We start from the raw sequence: 23,012 nt of genomic DNA, 5'->3' as shown, positions 1-23,012 counted from the left end.
TTTGTGCCACATTGTCTCCTACGAGTGCTCAGCATCTCCCAACCCTCCCCTCTTCATTACAAACTTAAGGCAATAGAAAGTGATGACAGCACATCCATAGCCACACAACGACTTGATAACATTCTATTGTGGTTGCTGCTCAGCTTATATTCAGGACCTCAGTGTAAGAGTATTTCGGTTGAAATCCTCTTCTGAAACGGTAACAAATGTTTGATATCCTCTAAATTTACTAAATGGGATAAGGCTTAAAACCATGCAATACATTTTAAATCCAACTTAGCATTATGAAGGGCTTCCCAATTAATGGCATTGAAGGCATATCAGGTATTGTATTCAATGAACAGCAACATTAAAAGAATAGATTTTGAAATCTCAATTTGAGTCTTGAAAGCTTTTGTCTCCAAATTACTAGAAGTTATACAACATATTTAAGATTTAATTCAATTCAGCCTTTGTAATCTCTTTGTCTCAGCAAAGGAGTTGTTAATTCAACATCACTATTTCTCTAAAATGCAAATGCACAACAATACAAAGTGATTAAAGTTTAACAAAAGGTTTGAAACAAGTAACAATCGCTATATAACGTTATGACTTTGTATAGAATGTCCGACGGATGGACTGCATCGATATGGTATATCACAACGATCAAGAGTATATATGTACAAAGATCTGAGACCATAGATGTTACAAACGGAAAAACGAGAGTAGACTTGTCAGTATATGGGCGTATGTTAATCTCACCCCTCGGGATGCATTCATCTCGAGGGGTAAGATTTATGGGCAGGGTTATCAAAGCAAAACTCGAAGATGATGTGGCCAGAAGGCAAATAAGAAGTGGTACGATTCAAGGAAGTGGGCCTTCAACGATACTTTGTGAACTCATCACAAGCGAAAACCTAATAAATATTCATAGGAATGCACGAAATTAGACGCAACTGGAAACACACAACAAATTATGGCTAAGAATTTGTATGGAAAGCTAATCTTTCCTTACACAATAATATTTCGAGAAATAAGAAAGATGGCGAATATCCTAGGAAGGCCTCATCCAAGGCGAACGAACCGGTAGCACCCATAGAGCGCATTGACTGTACTCGTTTTTGACACCTTTTATTATACTCGTACTCTATTTTAGGACGAGGGCAAACCAAAGATTTCTTTGAATCGGGCCAATTGAGCATGTTTTCATTAAAAACACGATAGGATTATCAGAGGGAGGAAGAATTTTTGACTGGTACACATTTAAAAAATAGCTAGGTGTGTGGAATGACAACATTATGGCAAATAACCCAAAATTTGACGAACGTATTTATGGGAGCTATATCTAATTCTGAACCGATTCCGAGCAAACTTCTCAGATAATGTGGTCGTCGTCGAAAATTTTGGCAAGATTGGTCAATAAATGCGCTTACAGTGGCTCTTAAAATGAAAATCGGGCGATATACATATATGACAGCTATATCTAAATCTGAACCGATTTCCATGAAATTCACAGGTAATGCAAGAGAAAATCCCTCCTGCCGAATTTCGAGAAAATCTGTTAACAAAAGATCATTTTATTGCAATATTGATGGCAATCGGGCAAACACATATATGGGAGCTATATCTCATCTGAACCGATTTTGACCTAACTCTATGTATATTGTGATAGTCATTGAGGAAAGCGTTGTGCAATATTTTGGCAAAATTGGTCAATAAATGTGCTTGCAGGGGCTCTAGGATTGAAAATCGGGCGATAGATACATATGAGAGCTATATCTAAATCTGAACCGATTTCCGTGAAATTCACCGGTAATGTCGACAATCGTAAAAAAGTCCTTCGTGCCAAATTTCGAGAGAATCGGTTAACAAATGACCATTTTATTGCATTATTACTGAAAATCGGACGAACATATAAAGGGTGATTTTTTTGAGGTTAGGATTTTCATGCATTAGTATTTGACAGATCACGTGGGATTTCAGACATGGTGTCAAAGAGAAAGATGCTCAGTATGCTTTGACATTTCATCATGAATAGACTTACTAACGAGCAACGCTTGCAAATCATTGAATTTTATTACCAAAATCAGTGTTCGATTCGAAATGTGTTCATTCACCGTAACGTTGCGTCCAACAGCATCTTTGAAAAAATACGGTCCAATGATTCCACCAGCGTACAAACCACACCAAACAGTGCATTTTTCGGGATGCATGGGCAGTTCTTGAACGGCTTCTGGTTGCTCTTCACTCCAAATGCGGCAATTTTGCTTATTTACGTAGCCATTCAACCAGAAATGAGCCTCATCGCTGAACAAAATTTGTCAAAATTTGAACACATTTCGAACCGAACACTGATTTTGGTAATAAAATTCAATGATTTGCAAGCGTTGCTCGTTAGTAAGTCTATTCATGATGAAATGTCAAAGCATACTGAGCATCTTTCTCTTTGACACCATGTCTGAAATCCCACGTGATCTGTCAAATACTAATGCATGAAAATCCTAACCTCAAAAAAATCACCCTTTACTTCTTATTAGTGTAGGTCGGCTGGTATTGTAAATGGGTCATATCGCTCCATGTTTTGATATAGCTGCCATATAAACCGATCCGGGGGTCTTGAGCCTCTAGAGTGCGCAATTCTTATTCGATTGGAATGAAATTTTGCACGACGTGTTATGATTCTTAACAACTGTGCTAAGTATGGTTTAAATAGGTCCATAACCTGATATAGCTGTCATATAAAACGATTTTGGATCTTGACGTCTTGAGCCTCTAGAGGGCGCAATTCTTATCCGATTTTAATGAATTTTGGCATGTAGTATTTTGTTATAATATCCAACAACTGTGCCAAGTATGGTTCAAATCGGTTCATAACCTGATATAGCTGTCATATAAACACATATGGGGACTTGACTTCTTGAGATTCTAGAGGGCACAATTCCTATCCGATTTGGCTGCACGACGTGTTTCGTCATGACTTCCAATAAATGTGCCAAGTATGGTTCAAATCGGCTTATAACCTGATATAGCTGCCATATAAACCGATCTGGGATCTTGACTTCTTGAGCCTCTAAAGGTCGCAGTTATTATCCGATTTGTCTGAAATTTTGTATGACGGATCCTCCCATGACCATCAACTTACGTGTTAAGTATGGTCTGATTCTTGGTTCTTGAGCCCCCAAAGGCCGCAATTCTCATTCGAATTGCCTGACATTTTATACAGGTCTCCAGCATATATTTTAATTGTGGTCCAAACCGGACCATATTTTGATATCGCTCTAATAGCAGAGGAAAACTTATTTTTATCCTTTTTTTACCTAAGAAGAGATGCCGGGAAAAGAACTCGACAAATGCGATCCATGGTGGTGGGTATATTAGATTCGGCCCGGCCGAACTTAGCACGCTTTTACTTGTTTTAAATTAAAATTTTCTAAATTCCACATTTCTATAAGTCTCTCCCTCATTATACCCTACTCCACCACTGTGGTACGGGGTATTATAGATTTGTGCATTTGTTTGCAACGCTAAGAAGTAGAAGAGCTAGACCCAAAGATAAGTATACCGATCGACTCTGAATCACTTTCTGATTCGATTAAGCCATGTCCGTCTGTCCGTCTGTGAGTCCATATATTCTTGTAATCAAAGTGCAGGTCGTATTTGTTGTCCAATCGTCACGAAACTTTGCACATATTACTTTTTTGGCCCAAGGACAAACGCTATTGATTTTGATAAACATCGGTTTAGACTTAGATATAGCTCCCATATATATGTATCGCCCGATCTGCTCTTAAATTGCCGTAGTAAGAACAATTTTCAACCGATCTGCACAAAATTTCGCACGGATTGTTTCGTTACCGATCTTAATATATCTGCAAAATTTCATTAAAATCGGTCCAGATTTAGATACAGCTCCCATATATATGTATCGCCCGATTTGCACTTAAATAGTTCTAGTAGCTACAATTTTCAACTAATACGCACAAAATTGGGCATGGATTGTTTTGTTGCTAATTTTAACACATGTGCAAATTTGCATTCAAATCGGTTCAGATTTAGATATAGCTCCCATATAAATGTATCGCCCGATTTGCACTTAAATTGTCGTAGTAAGGACAATTTTCAACCGATCTGCACAAAATTTAGTGCGGATTGTTTTGTTACCGATCTCAATATATTTGCAAAATTGCATCAAAATCGGTTCAGATTTAGATATAGCTGTCTATATATGTATCGCCAGTGAGCACTTAAATGGCCATAGGAGCTACAATTTTCAAACGATCTGCACAAAATTTGGCAAGGCAAGCTCCAATATATATATATATCGCCCGATTTACACTTATAAGGCTGTAATAAACACAATTTGTTACCGATCAACACAAAATTTGGCATGGATTGTTTTGTTACCGATCTTAATATATGTGCGAGATTTCATCAAAATCGCTTCAGATTTGAATGTAGCACCCATACATATTTATCGCCAGATTTGAACTTATATGGCCGTAGTAACAACAATTTTCCACGATCTGTTTAATAGTCGGCTCAGATTTAGATATAGGTCTCATATTCATATATATTTATATATTGCCCGAATTTATAATTGTAGGGTAGGTGTAGGCTATTATATAGTCGACACCGCCCGACTTTTGTTCTTCCTTACTGGTTTTCCTTTAGGGTTATATGACAGATTTCTACTGTTGATTTGCCAAAATTAAAAGCATAGTTACCAATTCGCAAAATGTTAGCTGAACTAAACTTCATGCTGTTTTCTTGGGGAAAGGCAGAGAAGACCTTCAGATGTCCAAAAGATACCACAGCAGGCATTTCTTAACCTTGGCCAGTTTCCTCATAAAAATTGAATTCCAAAAACACAAAAACACCAGAATCAACAAAATCCGTCTTCATTTGGAATATAAACAAACAACTTTTACTAAGAAATGGTTTGACAAAATCCAAAATCCTTGAAAGCACACTTAACATGTCGGTGACTGCTTTATTGTATAGATTTTGTTTTTTTTTTTCTTAAGATATGTGCATGCGTGTGATTGTGTGTATGGCCTAACCAAAAACAAGGCCAACAAAGAAAAACAACAACAGCACAGCACACTACTTAGAAAAACAACAGTCTAACATCAGCCCTAGTCACAACAACAACAACATCATCTGTAACTACAACACACCAATAAAGCGGAGAAAAGAAGTGCCACATACAGTTATACCTTCATAATAACTCGCTCACATGTAAGAAATGGCAGCAAACAGAAAAGTGGTTGCTTATGTGGACATGAGGCCACAGACGGGTTCTCATTGACAAACAGTGTTTAGAGGGATGACATACAAAAGTTTATGCCAATTAAGGAAATACTTATTACAGACATAATCGGTCCATATTAATATTCAAATATGGACCGATGTGGATCGAATTTGGTGCAGATGTCGAGAAGTCCGTTACAAGTCCTAGTCTCCAACTTCTGGTAATAATTTAAGATAATTACAAGTAAGAGCGTGCTAAGTTCGGCCCGGCCGAATCTTATATACCCTCCACCATGGATCGCATTTGTCGAGTTCTTAGCGCGGTATCTCTTTTTAGGCAAACAAAGAATATTGAATGGGAACTGTTTTGCTATTGGAGCTATATCAAGTAATAGTCTAATTCGGACCATAAATGAATTTAATGTTGAACATTGCAGAAGTCATTGTGTAATATTTCAGTCTATTCGGATGAGAATTGCGCCCACCAGCGGCTCAAGAAGTCATGGTCCAACATTGGTTTATATGCCTGCTATATCAGGTTGTGGACCGATTCAGACCATACTAAGCACAGTTGTTGAAAGTCATAACAAAACACCTCATGCAAAATTACAGCCAAATCGGATAAGAACTGCGCCCTCTAAAAGCTGAAGAATTCAAAGCCCTAGATCGGTTTATATGGCAGCTATATCAAGTTATAAACCGATTTAAACCATATTATGTACAGTTTTTGGAAGTGATACCAAAACACCGCGTGCAAGATTTCAGTCAAACCAGAATTGCGCCCTCCAGAGGCTCAAGAAGTCAAGACCAAAGATCGGTTTATATAGCAGCTATATCAAAACGTGGACCGATTTGGCCCATTTACAATCCCAACCGACCTACACTAATAAAAATATTTGTGCAAAATTTCAAGCACCTAGTTTTACTCCTTCGAAAGTTAGCGTGCTTTCGACGGACAGACGGACGGACGGACATAGCTAGATGGACATAAAATGTCAGGACGATCTAGAATATATATACTTTATCCTAGACGCATATTTCGAGGTGCTACAAACAGAATGGCGAAATTAGTATACCCCCATTCTATGGTGGAGGGTATAAAAAGGACTTTTTGTGCTTAAGAGCCAAAATCGCCAGACTGCCATATATAATAGAAATACCGAAATATGGTTTGATCTAGACCATAGTAGTTTCGGGTGTCAAAGGGCCTAAGTAAACCCACTGTTCCAAATTTCGAAACCGGTATATGAATTCGGTTTTTATGGGCGTAAAGTCACAAATCGGTATCAAATTTTTGAAGGCTGTAGAGTGATTACAACAGACAGAAGGACAGACACACGGAAATCGTTAAATCGTCTTAGAATTTTTCGAAGATCCGAAATATATATTCTTTGTAGGGTTGGAAATTGATAATTTGATGTGTTGCAAACGGAATAGCTAAATGAATGTACCCCCTATCCTACGGTGGTGGGTAAAAAATACTATTTCCAAGAAGACAGTACTAAAACTACCCTTTTTCAAGAAAAAAGAGAACTAAAACTACCCTCCGCCAAGGAAGGGAGTACTAAAACTGACCTTTTCCAAGGACAAGAGTAATAAAACTATCCTTTTCTAAGGAAAATAATACTAAAACTACTCTTTTCCAAGGCAAAGGGTATTAAAACTACACTCTTCCAAGGAAAATGGTATTAAAACTACTCTATTCCAAGGCAAAGGGTACCAAAAAGGGCACTTAAACAAGGCAAAGGGTACTACGTAAAACTACCCGTTTTCAATGAAAAGGTTCTTAAACTATATTTTCAATGGAAAAGCGTAGTAAAATTAACCTATCCAAAGAAAAATGTACTAAAACTTCCTTCTCCAAGGAAAAGGACACTAAAACTACCCTTTCCAAAGGAAAAAGGTACTAAAACTTCCCTTTTCCAAGGCAAAGTGTTCTAAACAAACCTTTTCCAAGGAAAAGAGTATTAAAATTTCCCTTTTTCAAAAAAACTATACTAAAACTAAAATTTTACAATGAGAAGGATACCAAACAACCCTTTTCCAAGGGAAAGAGTACTAAAATTTACCTGTGCCAAGGAAAAGGGCGCTAATACCACCAATTTCACAGAAAAGAGTACTATAACTACCATTCCAAGGAAAAGAGTACTAAAATTATACTTTTCAAAAGAAAAGTGTACTATAACTACCCTCTTCCAAGCCAAAAGGTACTAACTACTTCGACTACCCTTCCCCAAGGAAAAAGGTACTCAAACTATGCTCTTCCAAAGAATGGATACCTAAGTTACCACTTTCCGTGAGAAATTGTACTAAAACTACCCTTTTTCAAGAAAAAGTGTACTAAAAATACTCTTTTTCAAGGCAAAGGGTACTAAAAGTTGCCTTTTCCAAGGAGAAAGATATTAAAACAGACCTTTTCGAATGAAAAGCATACTAAAATTGCCTTTTCCAAGGAAAAATTTCACTTCGACTACCATTTTTTAAGGAAATGTGTACTAAAACTACCCTCTTCCGCGGAAAGTGTACTAAAACTTCTGTTTTCTAAGGAAAAGGATACTAAAACTGCCCTTTTCCAAGGCAAAGGGTACTAAAACTACCCTATACCTATGAAAATGGTACTGATACTACCCTACTTAAACTACCCTTTCCCTATGAAAAGGGTTCTAAAACTACCCCTTGCCAATTAAAAGGGTACTAAAACTACCCCTTGCCAATTAAAAGGGGACTAAAACTACCCATATCCAAGGAAAATAATACTAAAACTACCCTTTACCAGTTTACAAGATACTAAAACTACCTCATCTTGAGTCCAAAGGGTACTCAAACTATCTTCTACCATAGGCGGATCTTACCTCTACAACAACTGTGGCCGCCGATCGTAAACGGGCCTAGATTAATATTCCCGGGATTATACTATAGTAAAAAGTCTGCAAGTGTACGGAAAACTCGTGCTGAGCCGTTCAGAAATTCAGAATGTGAGTGTATTAGTTTCCCCCTGCGCCATTTACAATTTCTTATGTCTCCTCTAGCCTTTATTGAATGCACTGTGCTTTCGCTCAACACTGCACTGGTTACACAGCCCAGTTTTTACCGTGGCAAAAAGATTAATGGAGCAGTAAAAATAAGATTTATTGGTGTGAAATTTCATCAGTGACATCAGGTGATTATTGTTAAACCCAAACATTTGCCTCTACTCCAGAGTACAACGGAAATGGTGAGAAAAAGTCTAGCAAGGAGGCAGACATTATTCCACTCAGACACTTCGCAACGTCATCAGGGGAAACGGAAATCTTTCTAATACTCGCACATACTCACGCCTACTTACACTTAGGGCTTACTAATGCCACAAAGTTGTGCTACATGTCCTCATCTAAGCCTATGGATGTGTGTGTGTGTGTGTGTGTGCAAACCTAGATGTGTGCAGCAAGGCTCGGTTGGAGTGGATGGAAGCTACAAAACGGGCGAGGCATAGGAAACACTTGATTTAATTAGGATCAAATTAAAATATATTGAAGAACGCCGGGGTTAGAACAACATCAGCAACATTGCGCACAAACACATACGAGTTTGAATACAAACAAGTAAAAGCGTGCTAAGTTCGGCCGGGCCGAATCTTATATACCCTCCACCATGGATCGCATATGTCGAGTTCTTTTCCCGGCATCTCTTCTTAGGCAAAAAGAGGATATAAGAAAAGATTTGCTCTGCTATTAGAGCGATATCAAGATATGGTCCGGTTTGGACCACAATTAAATTATATGTTGGAGACCTGTGTAAAATGTTAGCCAATTCGAATAAGAATTGCGCCCTTTGTGGGCTCAAGAAGTTAAATAGAGAGATCGATTTATATGGGAGCTATATCAGGCTATAAACCGATTCAGACCATAATAAACACGTATGTTAATGGTCATGAGAGAATCCGTCGTACAAAATTTCAGGCAAATCGGATAATAATTGCGACCTCTAGAGGCTCAAAAAGTCAAGATCCCAGATCGGTTTATATGGCAGCTATACCAGGTTATGAACCGATTTGAACCATATTTGGCACAGTTGTTGGATGTCATAACAAAACACGTCGTACAAAATTTCATTCCAATCGGATAAGAATTGCGCACTCTAGAGGCTCAAGAAGTCAAGACCCAAGATCGGTTTATATGGCAGCTATATCAAAACATGGACCGATATGGCCCATTTACAATACCAACCGACCTACACTAATAGGAAGTATTTGTGCAAAATTTCAAGCGGCTAGCTTTACTCCTTCGGAAGTTAGCGTGCTTTCGACAGACGGACGGACAGACGGACGGACATGGCTAGATCGACATAAAATTTCACGACGATCAAGAATATATATACTTTATGGGGTCTTAGACGAATATTTCGAGTAGTTACAAACAGAATGACGAAATTAGTATACCCCCCATCTTATGGTGGAGGGTATAAAAATTGTCTTTGCTTGCATGAGTATGTAGCCATCTTGTGTAAACATATGAATTTTGTACCTTCACTTGGTTATATTTAACAAACATAAATTAGTCCTTCAGCTAGTAGATGGAGGGGAGAATAGAATAGGCAGCTGCGTAGAGAATGAATGGGCAAATGTTTCAAAAGACTGCAAAATAAATAAGATTTGAGTAAAGAGGAAGACAGAGAGGACAGCAAAAGGAAATTATGTTCGGTCAAGTTGGCACACACACAGCGCCACACTCACCTAAGTACCCACCTGAGATTAATGACATTTTCCGTTGGGCCAAACAACGACAATGTCGTCCATATTGAATCGTCCAGAATATGCGCATAAATTACCCGTCGCCACATATCTTAATTATATATCTTTTATTGTTTATGTTGTAAATAAAGATTGCCTTTTTGGAAAATGAGATAGGAGTTGTAATAATATATGCGCATAAAACCTAAATATCCTCATAGACACACACCACACACACACACACACACTCACACATACTCATGCATAGTTACATGAATGACAAGAAAATTATTGAACAAAAGTTTGCGCCAACAAAGGATGGATGTCCTTTCGAAAATAACAACTTTATTTGGTTGAAGTTGCAAACAACAACAAGAATTTTTATTATTTACATTTACATATTTTCATAGTTGCTGTATAGTCTTATCCTTTGATAACCATCTACCGAAGTTTTTATCTTAATCACCCTGACAGGGTGAGGTAAATGTGACGGTGTCTCTGGAGTTAAATGAGGTTGTGGTTGAGATTAATTAAAGCCCTTGGCTTACATTCAATAAGCTTTCATTTCTTAACAAATCACTTTAAGATGGTGAGTAAACACCAACTATACCAACAAGCATATGGCCTCATTCTACATTTGCATACCTACCTCCGAAGGACAGAAGTGAATTCATTTTTCCAATCCTATTGTTTCACATTGAAATTTCGAGTCCGACCCTATCAGGTACTTGTCCTAAAAAGTTACTAAAGTAGTTGAGAGGATATGTTTGTCTGTAGCTAAAATCCTTCAGACTTTGCATTTATTCACCCTAGACAGACCAAGTTGGACGATGCGCTATATCGAACAATATCTTTATATAGCCCCCGCATAGATCGGTCCACTTAAAAGTCTTGGTATTTTTGTAGTTAACGACCTTTTGACCCCATGTTTCGGGTTTTTGGCACATTGACTTCTTGCCAAAAACAAACAATTTCTTAGATTTTCCGAACTGGACTCCGGAGTCGGTGTCGAGCAACTTAGCCCTTAGTCGGAGTCAAGAAAATTATGTCGACTCTGCCTGCGGTAGTTAAGTAGTAAAGAAGGTTTCAACTAAAATGTTGAATGTTGTGGGTATAAACAACACATCTAAACATCCATTTCCGACCCTATAAAGTATATATCTTCTTGATCAGCGTAAAAATCTAAGACGATCTAGATATGTCCTTCCGTCCGTCCGTCTGTCTGTTGAAATCACGCTACAGTCTTTAAAAATAGAAATATTGAGCTGAAATTTTGCACAGATTTTTTTTTGTCCAAAAGCAGGTTAAGTTCGAGGATGGGCTATATCGGACTATATCTTGATATAGGCCCCATATAGACCGATCCGCCGATTGAGGGTCTTAGGCCACATTTATTATCGGATTTTGCCGAAATTTGGGACAGTGAGTTGTGTAATGCGCTTCGATATCCTTCGTCAATTTGGCTCAGATCGGTCCAAATTTGGATACAACTGCCATATAGACCGATCCGCCGGGTCTTATGCAAATAAAAGACACATTTATTATCCCATTTGCAGAAATTTGGTACAGTGATTGAGGGTCTTAGGCCAATGAAAGCCACATTTTTTATCCGATTTTGCTGAAATTTGAGACAGTGAGTTGTGTTAGGCCCTTCGAAATCCATCGACAATTTGGACCAGATCGGTTCAGATTTGGATATAGCTGCCATATAGACCGATCCGCCGATTTAGGATCTTAGGCAAATACAAGTCACACTTATTTTCCGATTTTGCTGAAATTTGGGACAGTAAGTTGTGTTTGGCCTTTCGATATCCGTCGTCAATTTGATTCAGATCGGTCCAGATTTGGATACAGCTGCCATATAGACCGATCCCCCGATTTAGAGTCTTAGGCTCATAAAAGCCACATTTATTATCCGATTTTGCTGAAATTTGGGACAGTGAGTTGTATTAAGCCCTCTGACATCCTTCGTCAATTTGGCCCAGATCGGTTCAGATTTGGATATAGCTGCCATATAGACCGATCCGCCTATTTAGGGTCTTAGGATCATAAAAGCCACATTTATTACCCGATTTTGCTGAAATTTAGGACAGCGAGTTAAGTAAGTTGACATACATCTGCATTATGGCACACATCGGTCCAGATTTGGATATAGCTGCCATAAAGACCGAACCCACGGTTTTGGGCCCATAAAAAGCGCATTTATTACCCGATTTTGCTGAAATTTGAGACGGTGAGTTGTGTTAGGCCCTTCGACGTACTTCCTTAATTTCACTCAGATTGGTCCAGATTTGGATATAGCTGCCATATAGACCGATCTCTCGATTTATTGTTTTGGGTCCATAAAAGGAGCATTTATTGTCCGATATAGCCGAAATTTGGGACGGAGAGTTAAGTTAAGCCCCTCCACATATTTTAGCAGTTTGGTCTAGATCTATCAAGATTTGCATATAGCTGCCATATAGACCGATATCTCGATTTAAAGTCTTGGCCCCAAAAAAAAAACGCATTTATAATCCGATTTCACTGAAATTTGACATAGTGACTTATGTTAGGCTTTTCGACATATATATTGTATATGGTTCAGATCGGTTTATTTGTAGATATATGTACTAAAAAAACCAATATTTTGTTATACACAATTGAACAATGACTTTTACTCGTTAGTATTTGGTCCAAATCGGAACATATTTCGATTAACTGCTATGGGACATAAGGTATGCAATTTTCACCGGATTTTTATAAAATGAGGTTTACATATATACCAGAGGTGGTGGGTATCCAGAGTTCAGCACGGCCGAACTTAACTCCTTTTTGCTTGTTTTAGTAGTGCTAAGTAGTGCTAAGTTCAGCCAGGCCGAATCTTATATACCCTCCACCATGGATCGCATTTGTCGAGTTCTATGTGCGGTATCTCTAAGCAAACAAAGAATATTGAATAAGAACTGTTATGCTATTGGAGCTATATCAAGTTATAGTCCGATTCGGACCATAAATGAATCGTGAACATTGTAGAAGTCATTGTGTAATATTTCAGTTCATTCGGATAAGAATTGCCCCTCCTAGGGGCTCAAGAAGAAAAATCGGGAAATAGGTTTATATGGGAGTTGTAACAAGCTAATGATCGATTCAGACCATATTTGACACGTATGTTGAAGGTCATGAGAGAAGTCGTTGCACACTATTTCTTCCAAATCCGAACGCGCTCTATTGGCTGAAGAAATCAAGATCCCAGATCGGTTTATATGGCAGCTTCATCAGGTTATGTTCCGATTTGCGCCATACTTAACACAGTAATGGAAAGTCATAACACCTCATGCAAAATTTCAGTCAAATCTGACGAGAATTGCGCCCTCTAGAGGCTCAACAAGTCAAGACCGAAGATCGGTTTATATGACAGCTATATCAAAACATGGAGCGATTTGAATCATACCTCGCGCATTTGTTGGAAGTGATCCCAAAACACCACGTGCAAAATTTCAGCCAAATCGGACCAGAATTGCGCCCTCTAGAGGCTCAAGAAGTCGAGACCCAAGATCGGTTTATATGGCAGCTATATCAAAACATGGACCGATTTGGCCCATTTACAATATCAACCGACCTACACAAATAGAAAGTATTTGTGCAAAATTTAAAGCGACTAGCCTAACTCCTTCGAAAGTTAGCGTGCTTTCGACAGACAGACGGACAGACGGACGGACGGAGGGACATGGCTAGATCGACTTCAAATGACATGGCGATCAAGAGTATATATACTTTATGGGGTCTCAGGCGCATATTTCGAGGTGGTAAAAACAGAATGACGAAATTAGTACACCCCCATCCTATGGTGGAGGGTATAAAAATAAAATGTTGTTTTATTTTTGCAGTACACTATTGTATTCAATTTTGCTATTTTTAAATTCAAGAGCGAGATCTCTCTTTTCTTTTTATTTAAATTAACTCGAGTTGAAAGACAGCAAATTATGTCACATTCTCTACTCCCAAATACCTTTACCATGGTAGAAAATAACTACGAATTTGTTGGTGTTTTGGGGGTGAGGTGACCCTTGTATCAATTATAAAATTCATGCAGTATTTCCACAAAGCTTTAATCAAAGCCTCATAGAGCCATAATCGGTAAATATGTCAGATTTTGGTGTGGAGTGGCCCCCTCGGACACTTCCAAATAGCTTTCATTTGAGCCTACATTGCCATTTCCGGTAAAACTGTCCGATTTGGTTGTTGTTTAGGGTGGGGCGGCCCCCAATACAGTTGTCTCCACAATTGAATATCAGATAATGTTTTCTACTCCCAAATATGATTTATTTGAGTCCCATATTGGCATGATTGGTCTAAATATCAATTTAGCGGGTTTCGGAGTTGGAGCAGGACTCTTAGGCAACCTTCCCCGAATTTGAATACCAACATTTGTGTTTTTTGATAACTTTTAGAGAAATCGCCTTGGTAGCCGAATTGGTAACATGCTCAGATTAACTGTGCGGAGGGGTGTCGAGAGGCTTAATTCGCTATGTCAAATTTCAGGTAAATCAGACAAAAAATTCCTTAGACCTCAAATCTAGGGACGGTCTATATGGCAGCTATATCCAATTCTGGACCAATCTGTACCAAAGTGAACAAAAATGTTGAGGGGCCTAACTTAATCCAAAAAATGCAAATTTTGCCCATCAACATTCCGCTAAGGAACAGGGGCAAACTTCTCACGTATCAATGAGTGCAGTCCGATTCAAGTTTAAGCTCAATGATAAAGGGCCTCCTTTTTATAGCCGAGTCTGAATGGCGTGCCGCAGTGCGGCACCTCTTTGGAGAGAACTTTTACATGGCAGTGTATCTCACAAATGTTGCCAGCATTAGGAGAGGAAAACCACCGCTGAAAATTTTTTCTGGTGGTCTCGCCAGGATTCGAACCCAGGCGTTCAGCGTCATAGGTGGACATGCTAACCTTTGCGCTACGGTGGCATGCGGTGTTTTATTATGATTTCCAACAAATGCGCTTAGTATGGCGCAAATCGGTAAATAACCTGGTATAGCTGCCATATATACTGATCTCAGATATTCATTTCTTGAGCCTCTAGAGGGCGCAATTCTCATCCGATTTGGCACAAATTTTGTACAACGGCTTCTCTGGTGACCTTCATCATACGTGTCTAATATGGTCTGAATCGATCCATGGCTTGATACTGCTCCCATACAAACCGATCTCCCAATTTTGCTTCTTGAGCCCCTACAAGGCGCAATTCTTATCCGAATGAACTGAAATATTACACAACGACTTCTGCAATGTTCAGCATTCAATTCATTAATGGTCCGAATCAGACTATAAGTTGATATAGCTTCACTAACATAACAGTTCTTATTCATAATTCTTTATTTGCCTTTAAAGAGATACCTTGCAAAGAACTTGACAAATGCGATCTATGGTGGAGGGAACATGGCACGCTTTTACTTGTTTAAATATACTTCATTGACAATTATTCTCAACCACTCCACTATTGTATTGACAATTGCGTTATTACATCCTTGCCCTCAACATAAAATACGCCTATGATCAATAAATAAAAGCCATTTTATAACACATTGCACTCTTGCAGGGGTACAATGCATGACTCAATTAACCTCTTAAGGGACTTTTTGGCAGTTTGCTTCGTATTCACATTCCATAAACAAAAACAACAACAAAAACACTTCATTTATAATGGCCTAAAATTTTAAACAACATTCATTCTTGTCGAATCATCATCAACAATGAATGTAAAATTCCAAAATTATTCATCTGTAACTATGGCTAATATTACCATACGCATCGCTATTGGTGGCAGATCTACTTTACACAATTTCTCATTATGTTCTGGCCAAAAGGCCTGCTATCCAATTCCAATCAAACGATGATAATATGGAAATATTTGCAACGAAGCCTTTTCGTTGATGTTGCGGGGGATGCGTGCACCGGGATTTAATTGTGGCAAATTAGACAGCTGCAAATAAACAAAATGCCATGCCATGTCCAGGTTCACATCAGCGGTGAACTGAAATGAAACTCAACTGAGCTGCGAGAGCAAAGTGAAGAGAATTGATTTGCATTGAAAGGCAAGTCAATATTAGAAGCACTCACCAAATGTTTAGCTAAATAGCAAAAAAGACTAAGAGAGTTTTTGTAATAACAGAAAAACAATGTTAATTGAAAGTTAAATTACTTAGTTTTACTTTGTGAGAAAAGACTGAGCTTTCCACTATTATTTATTTATATTTAAAATTAAGAATAGTTAATACATTCAAAAAAATATAACAAAAATCATAAAAGTAGTATGACTCTGAAAGTCATGTCCTCTGTAGAGGACTTTGGTGGTGAAAGTGATACATTTTTTTTAAGCTACTTTGCACTTTAGTCCTTTGAAAACAAAAAAACCCTCACAATGCCTTGTCATCAACATTGGCAATGGCCACGGCAACGTAATCAATGCAAGAATGTCGATCAATTTAAATGTCAAATGGAAAGCTAGCACCCTCCCATATACATCCAGTGTTTATGTGTGGTGCCAGGCTCACTCACTCACACACTCGCTGATTTGAAGTGGATGTGACCAAATGTCGTTTGTCTGCCTACGTGGCTGCTAAGAGACTAAATGATTGGAGATAGACCGCTGCATGAGCGCATAAATGAATGCACACAGCACACAGCACGGACACAAACATAACAATCACAATTCCAAATGACAGTCTGTTATGAATATTGTCAAAGTCAATGATTAAAAATAGAGCTCAGCATCCTTGTAACCGCGCGCCCTTTATTGATGTGCGATTGACCATGGCTGTAGGGTAAATTTGAAGTTGATGTTTGTTGATGCGTTTTTATTCGCCTCCGGCTGATATGAACTAGTTCAGACAAAGTAGCTGCGACTAGGAAATAACAACACTTTATGAAATATGAACGAATGTCAGCACACACACACACACACACACTTACGTCCGAATAACTGACTATGTGTTTGTATTGATTTGTGTGGAGATATTGAAAAGTGTGCAAGTCAAGCGCTGCATGAATTCGCTTCAATCATAAATTATTGCCATACCAACACATACTGTTGCACAACTTATAAACTACATACATATGCAAATGAGCTCACAGTTATATTTCTTTGTGTGCTTATCGAACCATATAACATATTCTTGTATGCATAAGTGAGACAAAGAGTGCCTCATATGAAATTTGCAAAAAACAAGTAAAAACGTGCTAAGTTTTGCCGGACCGAATCTTATATACCCTCCACCATGGATCGCATTTGTCGAGTTCTTTTCCCGGCATCTCTTCTAAGGCAAAAAAGGGATAAAAGAAAAGATTTGCTCTGCTATTAGAGCGATACCAAGATATGGTCCAGTTCGGACCAAAATTAAATCATATGTTGGAGACCTGTGTAAAATGTCAGCCAATTCGAATAAGAATTTTTCCCTTTGGGATCTCAAGAAGTAAAATAGAGTGATCGATTTATATGGGAGCTGTATCGGGCTATAGACCGATTCAGACCATAATAAACACGTATGTTGATGGTCATGAGAGGATCCGTCGTACAAAATTTCAGGCAAATCGGATAATAATTGCGACCTCTAGAGGCTCAAGAAGTCAAGATCCCAGATCGGTTTATATGGCAGCTATATCGGGTTATAAACCGATTTGAACCTTATTAAACACAGTTGTTGAAAGTAAGAAAAAAATGCGTCATGCAAAATTTCAGCCAAATCGGATAGGAATTGCGCCCTCTAGAAGCTCAAGAAGTCAAGATCCAAGATCGGTTTATATGACAGCTATATCAGGTTATAAACCGATTTGAACCATACATGGCACAGTTGCTGGATATCATAACAAAATACGTCGGGCAAAATTTTATTCCAATCGGATAAGAATTGCGACCTCTAGAGGCTCAAGAAGTCAAGACCCAAGATCGATTTATATGACAGCAATATCAGGTTATGGACCGATTTAAACCATACTTGGCACAGTAGTTGGATATCATAACAAAACACATCGTGCAAAATTTCATTCCAATCGGATAAGAATTGCGCACTCTAGAGGCTCAAGAAGTATAGACCCAAGATCGGTTTATATGGCAGCTATTTCAAAACATGGACCGATATGGCCCATTTACAATACCAACCGGCCTACACTAATAAGAAGTATTTGTGCAAAATTTCAAGCGGCTAGATTTACTTCTTCGGAAGTTAGAGTGCTTTCGACAGACAGACGGAGGACGGACGGACATGGCTACAGACTGAAAACGGCAGAAATGATTTTCTCGACATTTTCGCTTATTGTATAGGTTGGTCTGGAAGGAAACATAGGCTATATTATTTTTCGGTATCGGAAGGGGGACGTAGCCTCCCCCTTATGCCAAAAACACAACCCAAAATCAAAAGTGGACCCATTGGGACAATATAGGTATCAAATGAAAGGTAATGGAGAGTAAAATACGAATGTGGTATTAAAATGTAGGTCTAAGTACCCATCGGGCCGCCCCAACCCCAAAACTCCCCCAAATAGACATATTGGACATTAATTTGAATATGGGGCTCAAATTAAAGGTATTCGGGAGTAGATTTCGAATCTGGCATACAAAATCAGATCGAAGTATTAGGGGTCACGCCACCCCTCAAAAACGCCATTGGACCCATTATGACTATATGATACTTGGCTGAACCGATTTTCTTAAAATGTTCATAGATTGTGTACGTTTGTCTGGAAGAAAACATAGGCTATATAATTTTTAGATATCGGGGGGAGGCGGACCCTCCCCTTGATCCCAAAAACGCCATCTATATCCGAAAGTGGTCCGATAGGCACAATAAGGTTATCAAATAAAAGGTATTGGAGACCAGAAAACGAATATGATAGTAAAATTTGGGTCAAAGTACCCAGCGGGCCCCCCTTACAACAAAACTCATCTAAGCAGATATATTCGAAGTTCATATCAATATGGGACTCAAATAAAAAGTATTAGACAGTAGATTACATATATGGCATAAAATATTAAGTCCAAGTAATGGGAGGTCGCCAACCCCGAAATACCCCCAAATGGACATATTAGCCAACCATGGCTATTTGGGACTCAAATGAAAGGTAATTGGGAGCAGATTACGAATATGAATATTTAAATTTGCGTTCAAGTCTAGTTGCCGCTTTTTCTCCTAAAGACACGTCAAATGGGTTATTTGACCCATTATGACATGAAAGTAATTTGAGATTAGAAAACGAATTTGATATCCAATTTTGGAGCCCAGTATTTTGGGGTACGCCCAAAGCATTCCCCTAAACTGAAATTAATTTCCTTTGGGAGTAAAGAACGAATTTGATATCCATATTTCAATCGAAATGTCTGAGGTGCCATCACTCCCCTAATTGGAACATTACCCTGAGGAAGAACATTACCACAAGGAACCGAAAAGGGGCAAACTCTCACACATCAATGAGTGCTTTCCGATTCAAGTTTAAACTCTATGATAAGGGATCTTTTTTATAGCCAAGCCCGAAAGGCGTCCCGCAGTGCGACATATCTTTGGGGATAATTTTTTAAATGACCATGCATTGCATTGTCGCCAACATTAAGAGGGGATAAACATCGCTTTGTCCGATGTTCTAAGCAGGATTCGAACCGGTTCAGCGTCATAGGCTACAATGGCTCGAATTCGATATCCGCTTTCAGGGCAAAGTGTCTCCACCCTATAAAGATATTAGAGAGTTAAAGAAGGCGCAGCGGAGTGTGCACGGTTCGGCTAGTATCTAATTTTAGTCCGATCTGAACCATATTTAGGTCAGATTGTCGGGAGGATTAAAATAAACCAATGCTTTAAATTTCAGCGAAATCGGTTAAAAATTTAAGCTTTTATGAGCTTCAAACCCTTTATCGGCAAATCGGTCTATATGGCAGCTATATTTAAATATGGTTCGATCTGAACCATATTTGGGTCGGGAGGCCTAAAACTACTCACTTTTATCAATTTCAGCAAAATCGGATGACAATTAAGTTTTTATGGGCATTAGACCCATAAAGACCCAATAGAGCAGCTATATCCAAATATGGTCCGATTTGGCCCGTTCAAGAACTTAACCAGCGTGCTTCAAAAAGACGCATCTGTACCAAATTTTAGCTCAATATCTCAATTTTTTAAGCCTGTAAAGTGATTACAACAGACGGGCGGACAGACGGATAGACGGATAGACTGACAGTCGGCCAGACATACGGACATCGTTAAATCGTCATAGAATTTTACGACGATCCGAAACATATATACTTTGTAGGGTCGGAAATTGATATTTCGATGTGTTGCAAACGGAATGGCTAAATTAATTTACTCCCTATCCTACGGTGGTGGGTATAAAAATGTGAATTTAGTAGAAATTTTTGGAGGGTTGCCCAAAAAGTAATTGCGGATTTTTCATTTCATTTCATTTTTTCATTTCATTTCATTTCATTTATTTAACACCAAGCACAACAAGATTATATCTTATATTTTACTGTGCTGGTTCACAACAGTGCAGTTTCATCAATTAATTCCATTATAAACTATAACTTATAAAAAAATAAATAAATAATTTAATTATAACTTATACTACTAGACTACATACAATTTCTACTTATAATAATCATGTAGCTCCGTTTTGAATTCAATAGCATTGCTTATGAGTTGTATATATGATGGGAGGGTGTTCCAGAGACGAATACTGTTTACAATAAATTGCCTTTCAGTGATTTGAGATTCAAATCTAGGTTGAATCAGTTTGCGCCCTCGATTTGATCTAGCAAATTGTAGGTGTTTGTAAAGATATTCAGGTTCTTTGTTATAAATAACCTTATGTAGTAATTGCAAGCATTTAACATTTAGTAAATTTTCAACTGAAAGATCAAAAATCTGATAAGCAAATTGTGATATGTGGTCATACCGTGGTCTGTTGTATACATATCGTGCAATATCATTGTAGGCAACTTTGATTTTCCTATTGTCATCAGCACTGCAACTTGCAAATAATTCACAATTATATAGAAGAGTTGGGATTAAGTAAGATTTAGCAAGTAGCATACGAATTTCGAAAGGAGTTGACAGACGAGCTGCCCACATATTCCGCAGCATACCACGAACTTTTCCCACAGCTGCATTTATATGATTCGTCCAAGTTAAGGTAGAGTTGAATGTTAAACCCAAGTTTGTTGCTGCTTGAACACGGTTTACAATCGTGTTCTCAATCTTTACTTCAACTTGGTCAGGGATTGTTACACTTCTTTTGTGTATGATGATCAGCTTAGATTTGGTAGGATTTAAACGTAAGGCATTATTAACAGCCCAACAATATATTAAATTCAAATCATTATTTACATTAGAAATACATGTTTGAAAGTCATTCAGTTTCGTGCAGGTATACAGTTGAACGTCATCAGCATACATTTGTATCTTACATGTTAAAGGTACATCGGGCAGATCATTAATGTACATGGTGAATAACAATGGGCCCAGGATTGAGCCTTGGGGCACACCATTTGGAACATGAAGCGTATTTGACCAGATATCATTACAATATACGGACTGAGATCTTTGAGACAGGTACGATGATATCAGTTGACAGGCAGTTCGGGAAAAATTAAATAGTTTTGAGAGCTTGACTACAAGAATTTGATGGTTTACAGTATCAAATGCTTTACTGTGATCCAATAGAAGGAGAAAAGATACCATCTTGTTGTCCATATTTTGTCTAATATTTTCAACAACGTCTATTAAGACAGATGTGCAACTTCTCTTTTTTCTAAAACCAGATTGCCATTCTGATAATAGATTTTGAGTGCACAGGAATTGTTCGATTTGATTCGCCATTATGCATTCTAGCGCTTTGGATAAGAACGGTAAGATTGCAATGGGGCGGTATTCATTATTCGATTTTCTAGTCGGTATGATTTTAGCGAGCTTCCATTCATGCGGAAAGGTGGACTTGGTCAGAACAGTATTGAAAATATATGTTACATATGGCAGCAATTTTGGCATGATAATTTTGATAAATCTTGGATTTATTCCGTCAGTTCCAGTTGCATCAGATTTTATTGAGAGTATGCTGTTCAAAACGTCAGTTTGGTCTACACAGCAAAAGGAAAATGGATTTTCCACTTGTACAGTGTTCATATTTTCATATATATTTTCATGGGGACATATAGAGCAAACAGATACAAAATGCTCATTCAGTTCATTGATGTTTAGATTGGGCGGAAAGTTGGTGTTTGTTTTCGCTCCTATGCCAATTTTACGAATTTCCTTCCATTTAGATCTGCTGTTAACAGCATTCAGAAATTTTTTCCGAAAGAATAGCGTTTTGGCCTCGTTTATGCTTTTCCCAACATTTCGCCTGGCACACTTAAAGCGCTCATGCAGTTGTGTTGTTCTGTATCGTTTCCATCGTTTGTATGCAATATTTCTTTCATCGATTAGTGCACGTAGCTGTTCATTAAACCATGGGGGTTGCTGATTTTTTATGGTAATGGTTTTTTCAGGAACACATTGACTATATATTAAGCTAATATAATGCTGCAAAAATGCTGTTTGGTCATCCACAGAATTTAACTGATATATAGAATCCCATTCGACATTATCAGTAAGGCTATTAAGAAGATTATAGTTCAGTTTTTTAAAATCACGGAATGTAATTGCCTCGTCTTGTTGATTTATGTGATAGTCATACACAAGAAATATCAAGTCATGTTTAGAAAAAGCCGGTGCAGCAATTTGGTCATATAAAAGAACCTTTGACTCACAGTTCACAAAGAAAATGTCCAAAAGAGTAGACGAATGATTAGTAAAATGGGTTGGAACAGAGCGGTTAGTAGGTACCAGATCAAGAAGTTCCATAGCATCAGAAAATTGCGTTTCAATTAAAATATTGCTGTTAAAATCTCCCGCAATAACAATATCATTATATCGTAATGATATTCTTTCAAGGCACGATATCAGCATGTCAAACGGTGTGCTGCTGTTGGGCCTATATACACATCCAATAAGCATTGACGAGTTAGAAATGCCAGTTATTTCAACAAAGAGGTATTCAATA

This window comes from Stomoxys calcitrans, chromosome 4 (assembly GCF_963082655.1).
Source record: "Stomoxys calcitrans chromosome 4, idStoCalc2.1, whole genome shotgun sequence".
NCBI classification, from domain to species: Eukaryota; Metazoa; Arthropoda; class Insecta; order Diptera; family Muscidae; genus Stomoxys; species Stomoxys calcitrans.
The sequence above is the reverse complement of the archived record's forward strand: the minus strand, read 5'-3'. Positions refer to the sequence as shown.